Here is a 14615-nt window from a genome sequence, read left to right on the forward strand (position 1 = left end):
ATTGACTAATAACCCGAATGCTTGAAGAATATTGCTTTGTTGTTAGAGAAGGTTTGTACTCCTGGGAGTGACTTGAGCAGCAAAATAAGTATGTTTCATATACCATATAGTTTTTGTTTTGCTAGTATTCTTAGCTGTGTACTACAATTATAACTCTCATTCTGCTTAATTTTTGGTTTCAGAGTTATGTTAGTTTGACATGAATCTATACCAAATTTAAATCTGGAAGTATTTTTTCTTAATAATATTGTGCTTTTTGGTATGTTTGCTGCCTGCCACCTTGTCTTTAATGGTGTTGGACACTTCTAAAATTAACAGATGCATTATCAGTTTATAATCTAAAAATTACCAAGTCTCCTTGATTCACTCTGTATTTTGTTCCTTCGATAGTTTTCTTTTTCTCTTAATCCTTGCTAATACTTTTTATAATTTTATACACTCTTAAGGTTGTTGTATTCTTATAACAAAGCTTAGCTTCAAGTTTCATATTCGTACATTAAAAAATATTTATTAGTATTAAAGCATAAAGTTGCTTCCTCAATAACATTAAACTTTTTCTTTCTCTTTTGTAATCCATTTTTTATAGCTTTGCTGTATTATTTATTCATTCAGCAAATGTTATAATAATTGAAATAACAGATTAATATAGAACTCTTATTAACTTTTTCGTAATGAAGAAAATGTTTTAGAATAATTAGGAGTGCATGTATATATATGCATGTATGTATATATAGTATATGCATATATGTATATATACATGCAATGTATACATATATAAACACATATGCACATATATGTACATATATAGATATTAATATAGAAGTCCTATTAACTTTTTCATAGTGAAGAAAATGTTTTAGAACAATTAGTGTATGTATTATATATACAAACACACACATATAATTAGAATAATGAGTGCATGTATATATATACGCACACACAGACACATGTATGTACACTTTAGTTTTTTTTCCAGATTTATTGAGTTATAATTTGACATGACATTATGTAAGTTTAAGGTGTACAACTTGTTGATTTGATGCACTTATATATTGCAAAGTGGTTATTGCTGTAGTGTTAGCTGACATCTCTTTCACTTCTCATAATTACCATTTCTTTTTTGTGGTGAGAACATTTAAGATCTGTTGTTGTAGCAATTTTCAAGTATGTAATACAGTTTTTTTTAACTATAATTACCATGTTGTTCATTAGATCCTCAGAACTTATTTGTCTTACAACTGGCAGTTTGTACCCTTTGACCAGTACCTCCCCATTTTCCCCACCCCTTAAGCTCCTGGTAACCACCATTCTAGTCTCGGTTTCTATGAGCTTTTTAGATTCCACATATAAGTGATATCATACAGTATCTTTCTGTCTGACTTATTCCACCTGGCATAATGCCCTCAAATTCTATCTATGTTGTCACAAATGACAGGATTTCCTTCTTTCTCATGGCTGAATAATACTCCATTGTGTATATATATCTATATATACATATATATACATACCACATCTTCTTTATTTATCTATTTATTCATTTCTTGGTGGATACTTAGGTTATTTTCATATCTTGGCTATTGAGAATAATGTTGCAATGAAAATGGGAAAGAAGGTATATCTCTTTAAGATCTGCTTTTCACATTTAAAAATTTTTTTTTTTTTTTTCCGGTACGCGGGCCTCTCACTGTTGTGGCCTCTCCCGTTGTGGAGCACAGGCTCCGGACGCGCAGGCCCAGTGGCCACGGCTCACGGGCCCAGCCGCTCCGCGGCACGTGGGATCTTCCCAGACCAGGGCACGAACCCGTGTCCCCTGCATCGGCAGGCGGACTCTCAACCACTGCGCCACCAGGGAAGCCCCCTGTGTTCCTTTTTTTTTTATCATGGAGAAGGGAGACAAACAAGGAGTGATTAAAAGTCAATCAGAAGCACTGTTTACTGATCTAAAGCTATAGTGGATGATACCTGGCAGTAAACTGGTTAAAAAGAGAAAGTAACAGAACTCATTTTATTCCTTCTCCAAGCCCAAATCTTACTTGGACCCCCCCATTATATAAAACAGACAAAAGTGGGGCTGCTTTGGTTGGTGAACATTTTGGGGCAGCATGTGGGGTTGCATTCTGGGTGGTCTCTAAGGTCACCATGGAACTTTTTTAGGGCAGCAATTCCCAAACGCCATTGAATGTTTGGGTTATGTTATCATCATGATTGTATTACCATCATATTAAGCTTGCATTAAAAAAAAAATTTAGAGATCCAAATTCAGTAGACCTTAGTAGGCTTTGAGAATTTGTGTTTTTGAAAGCAGCCCTAGCTGATTCTGATTTCCAGCCAGGTTCGGGAGCCATGGCCTTTAGTGCCGGTTGAACACAGTTTAAAAATCAGTGACTAAACCAGAGAAGTGTCTAGCCAGCCACTGAGTTAAGGATACAACTGAGAATTTGTCCATTAATTGATTAAAGGAGATTCATGTAAAATGTTTATTATTATGGCATTCAATAAACGTTAGTTATTGGTGTCATAGTTTAAGACTCCTTGGAAAATCATTTTTACGTGGTAACCAACATTTGGTTTCTCAGAATACATTCAGAATTCTCTTACGGTGTGAGTTAGTTAGTGTACAAGAAGAAAAGTAGGTATAGGACAAAAACAATCTAATATTTTTAAATCAAACTTTTGAGATAGATGTCAGCTAGTCACATCTTTAGGATTTACTAAAGGATAGAAAGTTCCTTTAAATATTAGTTTCTTTAATTAAGCTACTTATCAATGTGAGAGTTACTACTTTTTAATAGAGGTACTGTCTCTGAAATGGTACTTAAGGATAAAAATCAACTGAATTCATTACCAAATCTGGCTAGAGAACTCTTAGAGCTAAACGGATATAGGTAAAACCTCTGTTGCAAACATTGGTGCAATCCCTGATTAGAATTTGGGGTTGCCCATATTCTAGGGGTAGCAAGCATCTGGAACTTCGAAACATTAAAAAAAAAATCCTTTTTTTGTTAATATTTCTAAATACATATATTTTAAAAGAGAGCTAGGCTACAGGACCCAAATATATGAGAAGAATAATATTTATTCATACAGTCAGCAAATATTTATTGAACATCTACCATATGCCAGAGGTTTTGCTGGACTTAGCAGGTAATTAGAACTAACCTGTTTAATATGATTATTTTTATTTTTTAATCTTAAGATGAGCATTTTCCGTTTTTAGAACATACTTTAAAAGATAAGCTGGGGGCTTCCCTAGTGGCGCAGTGGTTGAGAGTCCGCCTGCTGATGCAGGGGACACGGGTTTGTGCCCCGGTCCGGGAAGATCCCACATGCCACGGAGCTGCTGGGCCCGTGAGCCATGGCTGCTGAGCCTGTGCGTCCGGAGCCTGTGCTCCACAACGGGAGAGGCCACAGCAGTGAGAAGTCCGCGTACCGCAAAAAAAAAAAAAAAAAAAAAAAGATAAGCTGGGACGAAGTGAGAGAGCGGCATGGACTTATATACACTACCAGGTGTAAAATAGATAGCTAGTGGGAAGCAGCCGCATAGCACAGGGAGATCAGCTCGGTGCTTTGTGACCACCTAGAGGGGTGGGGTAGGGAGGGTGGGAGGGAGATGCAAGAGGGAGGGGATATGGGGATATATGTATACATAGAGCTGATTCACTTTGTTATAAAGCAGAAACAAACACACCGTTGTCAAGCAATTATACTCCAATAAAGATGTTAAAAAAAAGATATTAATTGCTGCCAAGATAAAATTGTTTGCTCTCTTTTATTGAGGCATTGGACTGTTTCCAGTTTTTTCTTTTATAAATAACTCCTTATACCCATCTTGATATAGCTTATGATGAAAATAATATTACTTGGGTAAAGAGTATGGAAACTTCTAAACTCCTTGATACCTCTTGCCAAAAGTTGTACGTTACACCCCCAAGTACTATTGCCTGAAAGAGCCCATTTCACTGCATTCTTGGCAGTTTGGGGTAGTTTCATTTAGTATAAATAATAATGTGGCCAGGTTGACAGTTGGGAAATGAAATTTGTTATTGATTTAATTAGCGTTTTGGGAAGCATCAGTCGATTATACAAGTTTCTTTTGTATTTTGGCTATGGCACAAATTATATTTTAACAGATAACACGTATTGAGCACTTAGGTATACTAAACATCAGTCTGAGTATTTTATACAGAATATCTCATGTACTGTGCACAACTCTGTGAGGTGTAGGTACTATTATTATCCTCCTTTTATGAATTAGGAAAATGAGGCATGTAAAGGCAAGTGAGTTTTCCAAGCCTGCACAGTTATGTTAGTTACAGGACTGGGATTTGAATGTGGGTGGTCTGGCTCCAGAGCCTAGGATCTTTACCACGGTCTTGCTTTATACATGTATTTTTTCCTGTGTTGCCAGATATTGTCTTCATTATTCTTTTTCACTATTTCTTTGGTTATTTTTACTGTTTTATTCTTATAGGTGATTTTTTATCTTAAAATACGCTTATTCTGGTGATGTCTTCCTTATATAGGGAGAGGAAAAGTTCTCCCCGTGAGAACTTTTATCCCACACCTTGGGATGATCAATGTTAAGAGTTGGAGGTTTGGTTCTCTGGACTCTGTGCCTCCATATTCCTGCCTGCTGCCGCCTTCCCTCACTGCCTGATCCTCCATATAAATGGATACGATATATGCTGTTCTGTTATAAACTGTAGAAAACTTTATCAGGTTTCCTTCAAATCGCTTTGTGATGGTAATTGGAATTGCATTGCACCTTTCACTTAATGGGAAAATCAGTATCTTTGCAGAAATAATATTTATTGCTTTAGTAGATAGCTATGAAGCTACTATAGGAGTTAGAAGGTCTCAAAGATGATACAAGACACTGTAGGTAAACAAAATACAATTCCTGCCCTTGAAGCAGCTTTAAGATGCAGTAAGAGATGTAGTAGAAGTATGTATAGTACAAAGCAGAATAAATAAGGAGAGGTAACAAAGAACTGCTAAGCAGCATTACTTCATATTCCATATGAAATATGAGTGCTCATTTTGATTTTAGGAGTATAATAATGGGTGTCCTCGATGGATGTTTACCTTTGATAATGGAATAAAGAAGAGATAGACCCATTTGTTATTTAGTATTGCATAGTGCTACTGACCTCACTGGCACACATTTGCCCCGACTTCCATCTCAGCTCTAGAGCTATCTCTTGGATGAGATGTTAAGGGGATTTTCATACTTATTTTTTCATAATTCCACTATCCTTTTAAGAACTGGTTATTTGCTCACATGCTCTAGTCCATTATGTGTGATTGTAGAAATGCTAAGTACTAGGTTGGGTAAAAAAGAGAAAACAAATCTGTTCCTCTCTGTGAATCAGTGAAAAATTGTTCGAAAGAATTGTAATTGATCTTTTAAGAATGTGTGCCCTATACAAAAGAAAATCAAAAGTAATCAGCCAGGTCACGGGGCAAATGTAAAATAAAACAAAGCCTTTGGAATATTTCTTCTGGTCTTCTCTTCTCATGAAGACTGATTGTTTTATAAAAATCAAAATGATTTTCACACCTTTCAGCCCCTTTGATATGTAAATGCTGCCCATACCATTTTAAGTGGCTTTAACATTTTATTCCAGATCAAGGTAAATCTGAGTAATCAATGTGGCTTTTTACTCTCTCCCATGGAAGACCAGGTAAAAGGATACTGTATTTTACATACTTGTGCATGGCTATGAAGTTCTAAAAAGCATAACCTGTAACATTCATGGTAGTTAGTGCAAATGAATATATCATTTGATTTTATACTTTGAAGTGTAATGATACTCTGTATTCTCATTATAAACAGAGCTACTTAATCTAAAAGTAACTAATTAAAATAACCAACAGAGGCTTCTTAGCCTCAGAACAGATAGATTCATGAGATTTGTTAACCAGTATTGGAACTAATTACCTGATTTGTGCAATGAATAGTAATTTTGCAGTATTCTGTTACCTTGAAAGATTTTCAGATCCTCTTAATTAGGTCAAGATCAATGAATATGTCTATACCTTACTAAACATTTTCCATTATTAATAGTTGTGAGTTTTTCTAACTTGGAATATATATATATGTAAAATGTCTTTTTTTTGGTTTCTTTTGTGATTCTGGTCACAAAATGAAAAAGTTTAATGAAAAAATGATAGTGACTTTAAAAATACTTTTCCTCATTATAAAATTACTTTGTATTCATTGTGGAAAACTTAGAAAGTGAAGATAAGGAAAAGAAAAAAATGAAAAGCAGCCATAATCTCACCAGTTAGAGATGTTGCTGCTAATGTTGGTGTGTATATTTTCAGACCTGTGTCTCTGTCTATATATATCATTTTGTTAAGTGAAAATGAATTCATTCCACAGTATTTTTTGGTGTATATTATGTATGCCATGTACCATTCTAGATGCTGGGCATTACAGTGGTCCCTGCCATAATGGAGCTTCTATTAGGGAAATATGTTTTCTACTTAAACTGTTTAGTATCTATGATTTATAGTTTAGTAATCTGCTATTTTTTTTTTTTTTTTTTTGCGGTACGCGGGCCTCTCACTGTTGTGGCCTCTCCCGTCATGGAGCATAGGCTCCGGACGTGCAGGCTCAGCGGCCATGGCTCACCAGCCCAGCCGCTCCGCGGCATGTGGGATCTTCCCGGACCGGGGCACGAACCCGTGTCCCCTGCATCGGCAGGTGGACTCTCAACCGCTGCGCCACCAAGGAAGCCCAGTAATCTGCTGTTTTTAATTAATGCTCCTAAATATTTTTCTATTTCATTAAACATTTTCCTATTCGATGACTAAAATAAAATTGTTTATTAAGGTAATCCTTGTTTATGGTTAAATAAATCAAGTAATACTGGAGATCCCTTCCATATCCCCTCCTTCTGTCTATCAGTATTACTCCCTAAAGGCAACCACTTTTTTTTTCCCACATTATTGCGATATTTGCTTTATTGTGGTGGTCTGGAAATGAACCCGCAATATCTCTGAGGTCTAACACAACTTCTTTTAACCTTTTTTTATCTTTTAATTTTTGAATTTAATTTAATTTATTTTTTTATACAGCAGGTTCTTATTATTATCCATTTTATACATATTAGTGTATATATGTCAATCCCAGTCTCCCAATTCATCTCACCACCACCACCCTCCCCACCACTTTCCCCCCTTAGTGTCCATACGTTTGTTCTCTACATCTGTGTCTCTATTTCTGCCCTGCACACTGGTTCATCTGTACCATTTTTGTAGATTCCACATATATGCGTTAATATACAATATTTGTTTTCCTCTTTCTGACTTCACTCCACTCTGTATGACAGTCTCTAGATACATCCACATCTCGACAAATGACCCAATTTCGTTCCTTTTTATGACTGAGTAATATATGTACCACATCTTCTTTATCCATTTGTCTGTCGATGGGCATTTAGGTTGCTTCCATGACCTGGCTATTGTAAATAGTGCTGCAGTGAACATTGGGGTACATGTGTATTTTTGCATTATGGTTTTCTCTGGGTATATGTACAGTAGTGGGATTGCTGGGTCATATGGCAGTTCTATTTTTAGTTTTTTAAGGAACCTCCATACTGTTCTCCATAGTGGCTGTATCAATTTACATTCCTACCAACAGTGCAAGAGGGTTCCCCTTTCTCCACACGCTCTCCAGCATTTGTTGTTTGTAGATTTTCTGATGATGCCCATTCTAACTGGTATGAGGTGATACCTCATTGTAGTTTTGATTTGCATTTCTCTAATAATTAGTGATGTTGAGCAGCTTTTCATGTGCTTCTTGGCCACCTGTATGTCTTCTTTGGAGAAATGTCTATTTAGGTCTTCTTCCATTCTTTGGTTGGGTTGTTTGTTTTCTTTAATATTGAGTTGCATGAGCTGTTTATATATTTTGGAGATTAATCGTCTGTTGATTCGTTTGTAAATATTTCCTCCAATTCTGAGTGTTGTCTTTTCATCTTGTTTGTAGTTTCTGTTGCTTTGTGAAAGCTTTTGAGTTTCATTAGGTCCCGTTTGTTTATTTTTGTTTTTATTTCCTTTTTTTTTATACTTATTTTGTGGTTATCCTCAAATCTCTAAATAATATGTTTATGTTGCTGTTTATTAATTAACTTTAGGTGAGTTCCTAATGTGGTCATGAGGATGTGGCTTACCAGTACCTCTGTTCCCACCTGTCTTTTCTTCTAGTTTCTCATCGTAGGTAAACTACTATTGTTAGTTCTCTTCATCGATCATGCCTGTATATTTAATCTTCCCTTTATCCTAATAACCCTAATGTAGTGTTTCTTAACTCTTGTTAAGATGCGGACTTTAGAGTTCTCTGTCTTCCATCTACTTCTGTTATGTCAGCTCTAACTTTAATATTGTCAACTCTGTTTACATTTACATGCTGTTTGTTAAACATAGGGTTTTTGTTTTCTGTAAGTGTATGGTTGTTTTAAATGGTGAAAAATACTTAAACATTTTTTTCTCACTGGAACTATCATTTAGATTAGTGGAAAGGAATAGATTTCCTTTTTCATGGCATGAAAAGAAATCACTCTGATATTTCAAACACACAGGAATTTAATACATAGAATTGGTTACAAAGGCATTGAGAGGATGGAGAAGCCAAAGGGTCACCTGGAGTTCAGCAGGCTGCTAGTGCCTCTGGTTGGAGCCTGGTTAGCACTTGCTGCCCAGGTGCTGGAGGAGGTAATATACTGGCTGTCTGGCCGCTGCTCTGGGACCACTCAACACTGCTGCACAGCAGCCCCTCCCAGGGGGCTCTTCCCTAAGGAGCTGTGCCGTCATCTGGTGGCTGCTGCCTTCAGTGCTGCCACAGATGCTGCCAGAAGCAGATCAATAGGTTTTTCCCTTCCTCTTTTTTTCTAATCTCCTTCCAGAGAGCTGGCAAGGGAGTCTGGGAAGTGTTATTTGCTTACTTCTCAAACCAAGATCCACTGAGCACACAACTGCAGGGATGGAGCTGACCACCAAAGACAGCCAACTTGCCCAGAGTTCAAAGTCATGCCTTCTCTGCCACATCAAGTAGAATGTTTCTTTTGTTGAGTTTAAATAGGTTCTTTTTTACTCGAATAATTGCCTTTACCCTATAATCAAGTTTTTTCAAGGTTTTAGTCATTCTGTTTCTTCTTTCAATTACTTTTTGTTATCCCAGAGACTTCTCTTTTAGAGCCTTCTATGATTTCTAGCCTGTGTATAAAGCTCTGGTCCCAACTTTTATCCTGGTTGGATGTAGCTTTCTGGATTCCATGTTTTTCTTTCTTCCCCTCTGCTTCCTTCCTTCCTTCCTTCCTTCCTTTCTTTTCTGTCACTTTGCAGGGATACCTCCTTAACTCACTTCCTAAGAAAGTATGTACAGGAAGTAACCCATAAGCATGCTTAGGTGTATGAACATGCTGTTGCTCTTGTCCTGAACTTAGTAGTTTGCTTGTGTATAAAATTTTAGATTAGAAATGATTTTCCCTAAGAATATTAAAAACCTTACTTCAATTTCTTCTGTTAACCTCTGCCACTGATAAAAGGTGTGATATTATTCTGATTCTAGTGCCTTGGAAGTGGTTCGCCCCTGGAAACTTAGAATTTTCTCTTTATTCTTGTCCTAAAATTTCCCAGTGATGTCTAATTATGTGGGTCGCGGTTGCCCCCCAACCTTCCCATTCATTGGTACTTGGTGATCTCTTTGAATCTGAAAACCTGGGTTCTTCCATTCAGGGTAATTTTATCTTATCTCTGATATTTTATTTCCTCTCTCTCTCTCTTTTATTCTTTTTTCTCTTTTCTCCTTCTAGACCTACTGTTGGCTGTTACACCACCTAGATTCTTAGATTCTTTTTCTTCTCTTATCTTTTCTGTCATACTTTTCATCTCCTGGTCTCCTTTTCAGTTTTCTGGGAGATCTTCTCATTTTCTTTCTATATTTCTAATAAATTACTAATTTCAGTAATTACGCTTTTAAATTTCAAGAGTACCCATGCATTTTTACCCTCTGCTTACACCTTTTTATGCCAACCTGTTCTTAATTTATGGACATCATAGAGTTTTGAATCTCTTATGAGAATACTAACTGGCGGGTATAGAATTACTTTCTTTTAATCTTGAATCATCTTTCTTCTTCATGTTTCTGGTTTTCCTTAAATGTGCAGTGATCCTTGGTTGGCTGTTTGCATTTAAAAATGAGGCAGAACAACTGCTTGGAAGAAATTCTGTGAATGTGGTCCGGCTTTGTCAGCTTGAGACCTTTGCTTTATGATAAGCGGTTGTGCTGGAGGATCTTCAGTCCTACTGCCTGGAGAGGTCTTTTACTTCCGGGCACCATTACCCATGTAGTTACTTTACCTCAGGGTTTGGTTCAGTTTCTTTAGAGAAGGGCCCTCCAGTTTTATTGATTAATTGCTTAGGAGTTGGTTAACCTGTATGTCTTGTCTGTGAGTTGTGGGGATTTAATTGTTTTACATTAGTTAAAAATAACCAATTTCTCTTTTTCAGTCCCTATTGTCACTCTCGCTAGTTGATGTTTCTGGGTCTGGATTTTCTTTGGGATTTTGCAAAATAGGCACCTCCACTTGTAGATGTTGCTACTTTTGTGCAATGCTTCTCAGCACTTCTCCATCGATTTCTTGTCCAGCAGAAATTTATTGCCATAGTTCATCCAGTGATGGTCTTCCCTCCTTTCCTTCATTATCTTCATTGTTGTGTGTTATATTAGTTATCTATTCCTACCCAACACATTACCTCAAGATTACCCCCTCAAATTTAGCAGCATAAAACAACAAACATTTATGATCTCATGGTTCTGGGGAACAGTTTAGTTGGGTCGTTCTGGCTCAGTGTCTCTCATGAGGTCGCTGTCACGCTGTGGGCCAGGGCTGCCGTCACCTCGAGGCTCCACTTCCAGGCTTACTCTTGTGGTTGATGGCAGGCCTCAGTTCTTTGCTGACTGTTGGCCTGAGGCCTCCATTCCTTGCCTTGCAGGCCTGGGTGGGGAGGAAAAACTTGCACCCACTGTGTTTAGTGTTTGGGAGTTTGCAGATTAAACTGAGGAAAGAAGAGGAAAAAAGTTTATTCATAATGCCTGTGGGAGTGCACAAAAGAAGTGATGTGCTAAATGACTAAAGGTAGGGGTATATATATATATATATATATATATATATATATATATATACACACACACATACATACACACACACCTAACTTAATAGGGGAAAGGGAATGGAGACAGAAGGCTTCTGTGGGAAGAACAAATGGGTTACTTTAGGAGAACCTATGTTTAGGATAACAACAGGAGAGAAGAAAGTTTATGATAATCTGATAATCTTTGTTATGCTGGTGTGATTGATCTTTTCCATCTTCTTCCTGGCTGTAAAATTCCCCCAGAGAGGGGTTTTAAGATAGTTTCACTCTCAATCTCCTTCCTGGGAGTGAAGCTGCTCCAAAGAGGTGATTTATGGTGGCCTCATTCCCAGAAGTTTCTGCTTTTAGTCAAATAAGGGAAGCTCTGGGAACACTTCTTTCTGCATCTCTTGAATCTCAAACATCTTCAGCTTAAAGCAGTCTTCATACTAACTCTGGGGTTCCATGTGGTTCTCCACAGCTGCCTGAATGTCCTTACTACATGGCAGCCAGCTTCCCCTAGAGCAAGTGATCCAAGATATTTCAAGATATCCAGGATGGAAGTAGTAGTCTTTTTATAATCTAAGCTAATCTCAAAAGTTATTTACAGTCATTTCTGCCATATTCTATTTGTTGGGAGTGAGATACAAATCCAGCCCACACTCAAGGGGAGGGAAATTTAGCTCCACCTTTTAAAAGGAAGAGTATCAAAGAGTTTGGGGACTTGTGGACATATTTTGAAAACCACCAGATGGCTTTATACTTAAAAAAAAAAAATCTAACTTTGTTATTTTGATAGTGTCTTAGGAGGAAAAGGAGCCATACTGGTTCATTGTATTCCATTGTATGAATGCACCATATATATATATATATTTTTTTTTGTGGTACGTGGGCCTCTCACTGTTGTGGCCTCTCCCGTTGCGGAGCACAGGCTCCGGACGCGCAGGCTCAGCGGCCATGGCTCACGGACCCAGCCGCTCTGTGGCATGTGGGATCTTCCCGGACCAGGGCACGAACCCATGTCCCCTGCATTTCAGGCGGACTCTCAACCACTGCACCACCAGGGAAGCCCTTGAACTAGTATTTTTAACGATTTATTAAACAGATTCATCACCAAAAAGTTTTTTTCCAGTCACTTTTGGTTTAGTTTTGGCATTTTATGACTGCACTAGATGGCAGCAGAGGACCAGCTTTAATTCAGGCTGTTTTTGTGATGCAGTAGAATTCTGTTACCCAATTCATTGTACATCTAATACATCCCAAAATACTAGTTTGGGATTATTCAGAATTTAGTGAGGATTAGTGGGATCATGTATACAACACTACTGAAAGCATAGCAGTTTTGATAATGTTGCCATGTTCTTTTGTGCATTGCATATGAATTATATGACTATGTCATTTTGGACCTATTTTTGTAAAAACAATTTTGCCACATTAAAGTCTCTGAAAGTGTTTTGTTTGCTTCAGGAAACTGATGTTCTTATGTTGGAATCTCAGAAAATGAAAGAATGATTTGAAGATTCTCTCTTATCTCATATGGGTTTTGCTCTCAGTTGTTCATGTTGGGAGCAAAGGAGTCTATAGAAAAACTTTGTGTTGGAATGTAACTCTTCTGTTTTAGATAGTGAAATTTTGTTCATAAGGGTAGAACAGTCGTTGGACTTGTACACGGTATATGAAGAATAGCAATTTTGATATATATGCTCCAATTATATTTTGGGAAAGAAATTTCTATAACTACATGCTTTTGTTTTTTAAAATTATACATCATATAGTATCTTTACTTTCTTTAGGAACCATATTCAGTGTTTGCATGTAATCTGATTCCCAAAAGGCATTAGTATCTGTGAACTTAGGTAAAGAAATTGAAAATGAGTAATTCTGACAGCTCTTTTTAAAATTGTAAGATCTGGTTTGAAGATTTTTTTTTCCTATTATTTATTTATTTTTTTGCCGTACGCGGGCCTCTCACTGTTGTGACCTCTCCCATTGTGGAGTACAGGCTCCGGACACGCAGGCTCAGCGGCCATGGCTCATGGGCCTAGCCGCTCTGCGGCATGTGGGATCTTCCCAGACCGGGGCATGAGCCCGTGTCCCCTGCATCGGCAGGCGGACTCTCAACCACTGCGCCACCAGGGAAGCCCTGGTTTGAAGATTTTATATGCAGCCCATCTTAGAACAGTATGTTCCTGGCTTTCAGCCCAGCTCTGCTGTTGGCTGCTGTTTTTGTGGGCAGGTGAGCCTTTCTGGACAAATTTTACTTTCGTAACATCTTAGACTTCAGAAAATTTAATTTTTAAAATATTTTTGCCTGGGCAGAGAACTAAATTGTCTCCCCATGACTTATTTAAAAATGGCTTTTAAGCCTTTTAAGTGTTATATTAGCCTGATAGAATGTAAATGTAGCTAGAGGCACAGAATACAGTATATATTATGAGAACAAATAAAATTGCTCCTTAAATTGTAAACTTTAAGCAACTGCCCATTGAATCGACTCTGTGATCTGGCCTTGGTAGTTGCCTTAATACGACGAGTCCATATTATATTTAATTTTGTAATCTCAGAGGTTAGGTACTGTATTTAGTATTTAGCTGTTGACATTGTTGCATCTAGACTTTTTCCCAGTAATTTTATGTGAACATGAACAAAGACCAGTGGAAACCAGTTAATTTCTAATAGTGTGATTTATTAAACATTTTGTACTAATAAATTGGGAAATTAAGTCATTTAAAACATTTGGTGCATTTAGATATAATTTTATGTACTTATATTTCCCTATGTGCATAAAGCAATATTAAATAAAATCAAGCATCTTCGTGTTATGCATCTTCTACATGTGTTTTTAATTATCTTTCTTAAAAGTAACCTAGTGGTGCTATTAGTCTATTTATACATTTAAAATAAATAATGGGGTTTTTATAGTAAAATATGTATGGTAAAGTATAATATCTGTGTTAAACATAAAATTATTTCAAGTTTCTTGTAGATTAGGTCTTTCCCTTTCAGTAAAATAATTAAGAAAAAGATTCATTGTTATACAGAAGAATTAAGATACACACAAAGATGTTGCTTGTTTTATAAAATTTCTAATTTTTGACAAGTTTTAAATGGTAGCTGTTCTGATGATGTACTTGGAGCCACCAAATTAAGTATCTTAGTGTATGGTCAATTTCTTTTTTTCTTTTTTTTTTGTGGTCAATTTCAATAACAATAAAGTTTTGAGAGGAAAATTAGTTTGTACCTATTTTATTTTATTTTTAGTATATTTTAAGATTGTCTAATTTTTTTTTTTTTTAATTTGGGAGTATATCTAACTCCAGAGTTTTCAGGTAAGAGGGATTGTGAGCCTATGTTAGGTATTCTGCATAGTCAGTAGAATCATGGACATATAAAGGTAATAATGTAATAAAATTCTAAAAAACAAAGATACTTAAGTATGTTAGCTTATAAAACAGGTCTGTTTTTGAGAAGCA

At 36.7% G+C, this 14615-nt stretch overlaps 1 protein-coding gene across 1 annotated transcript in view; it reads left to right on the plus strand.

The window, feature by feature from the left end:
* The window catches only part of RNGTT (RNA guanylyltransferase and 5'-phosphatase), a 219081-nt gene that overhangs the window by 33453 nt on the left and 171013 nt on the right, over nt 1-14615 (plus strand). The gene's annotated exons all lie outside the window — the stretch shown is intronic.

The sequence above is a fragment of the Phocoena phocoena genome, chromosome 12, assembly GCF_963924675.1.
Source record: "Phocoena phocoena chromosome 12, mPhoPho1.1, whole genome shotgun sequence".
Taxonomy (NCBI): domain Eukaryota; kingdom Metazoa; phylum Chordata; class Mammalia; order Artiodactyla; family Phocoenidae; genus Phocoena; species Phocoena phocoena.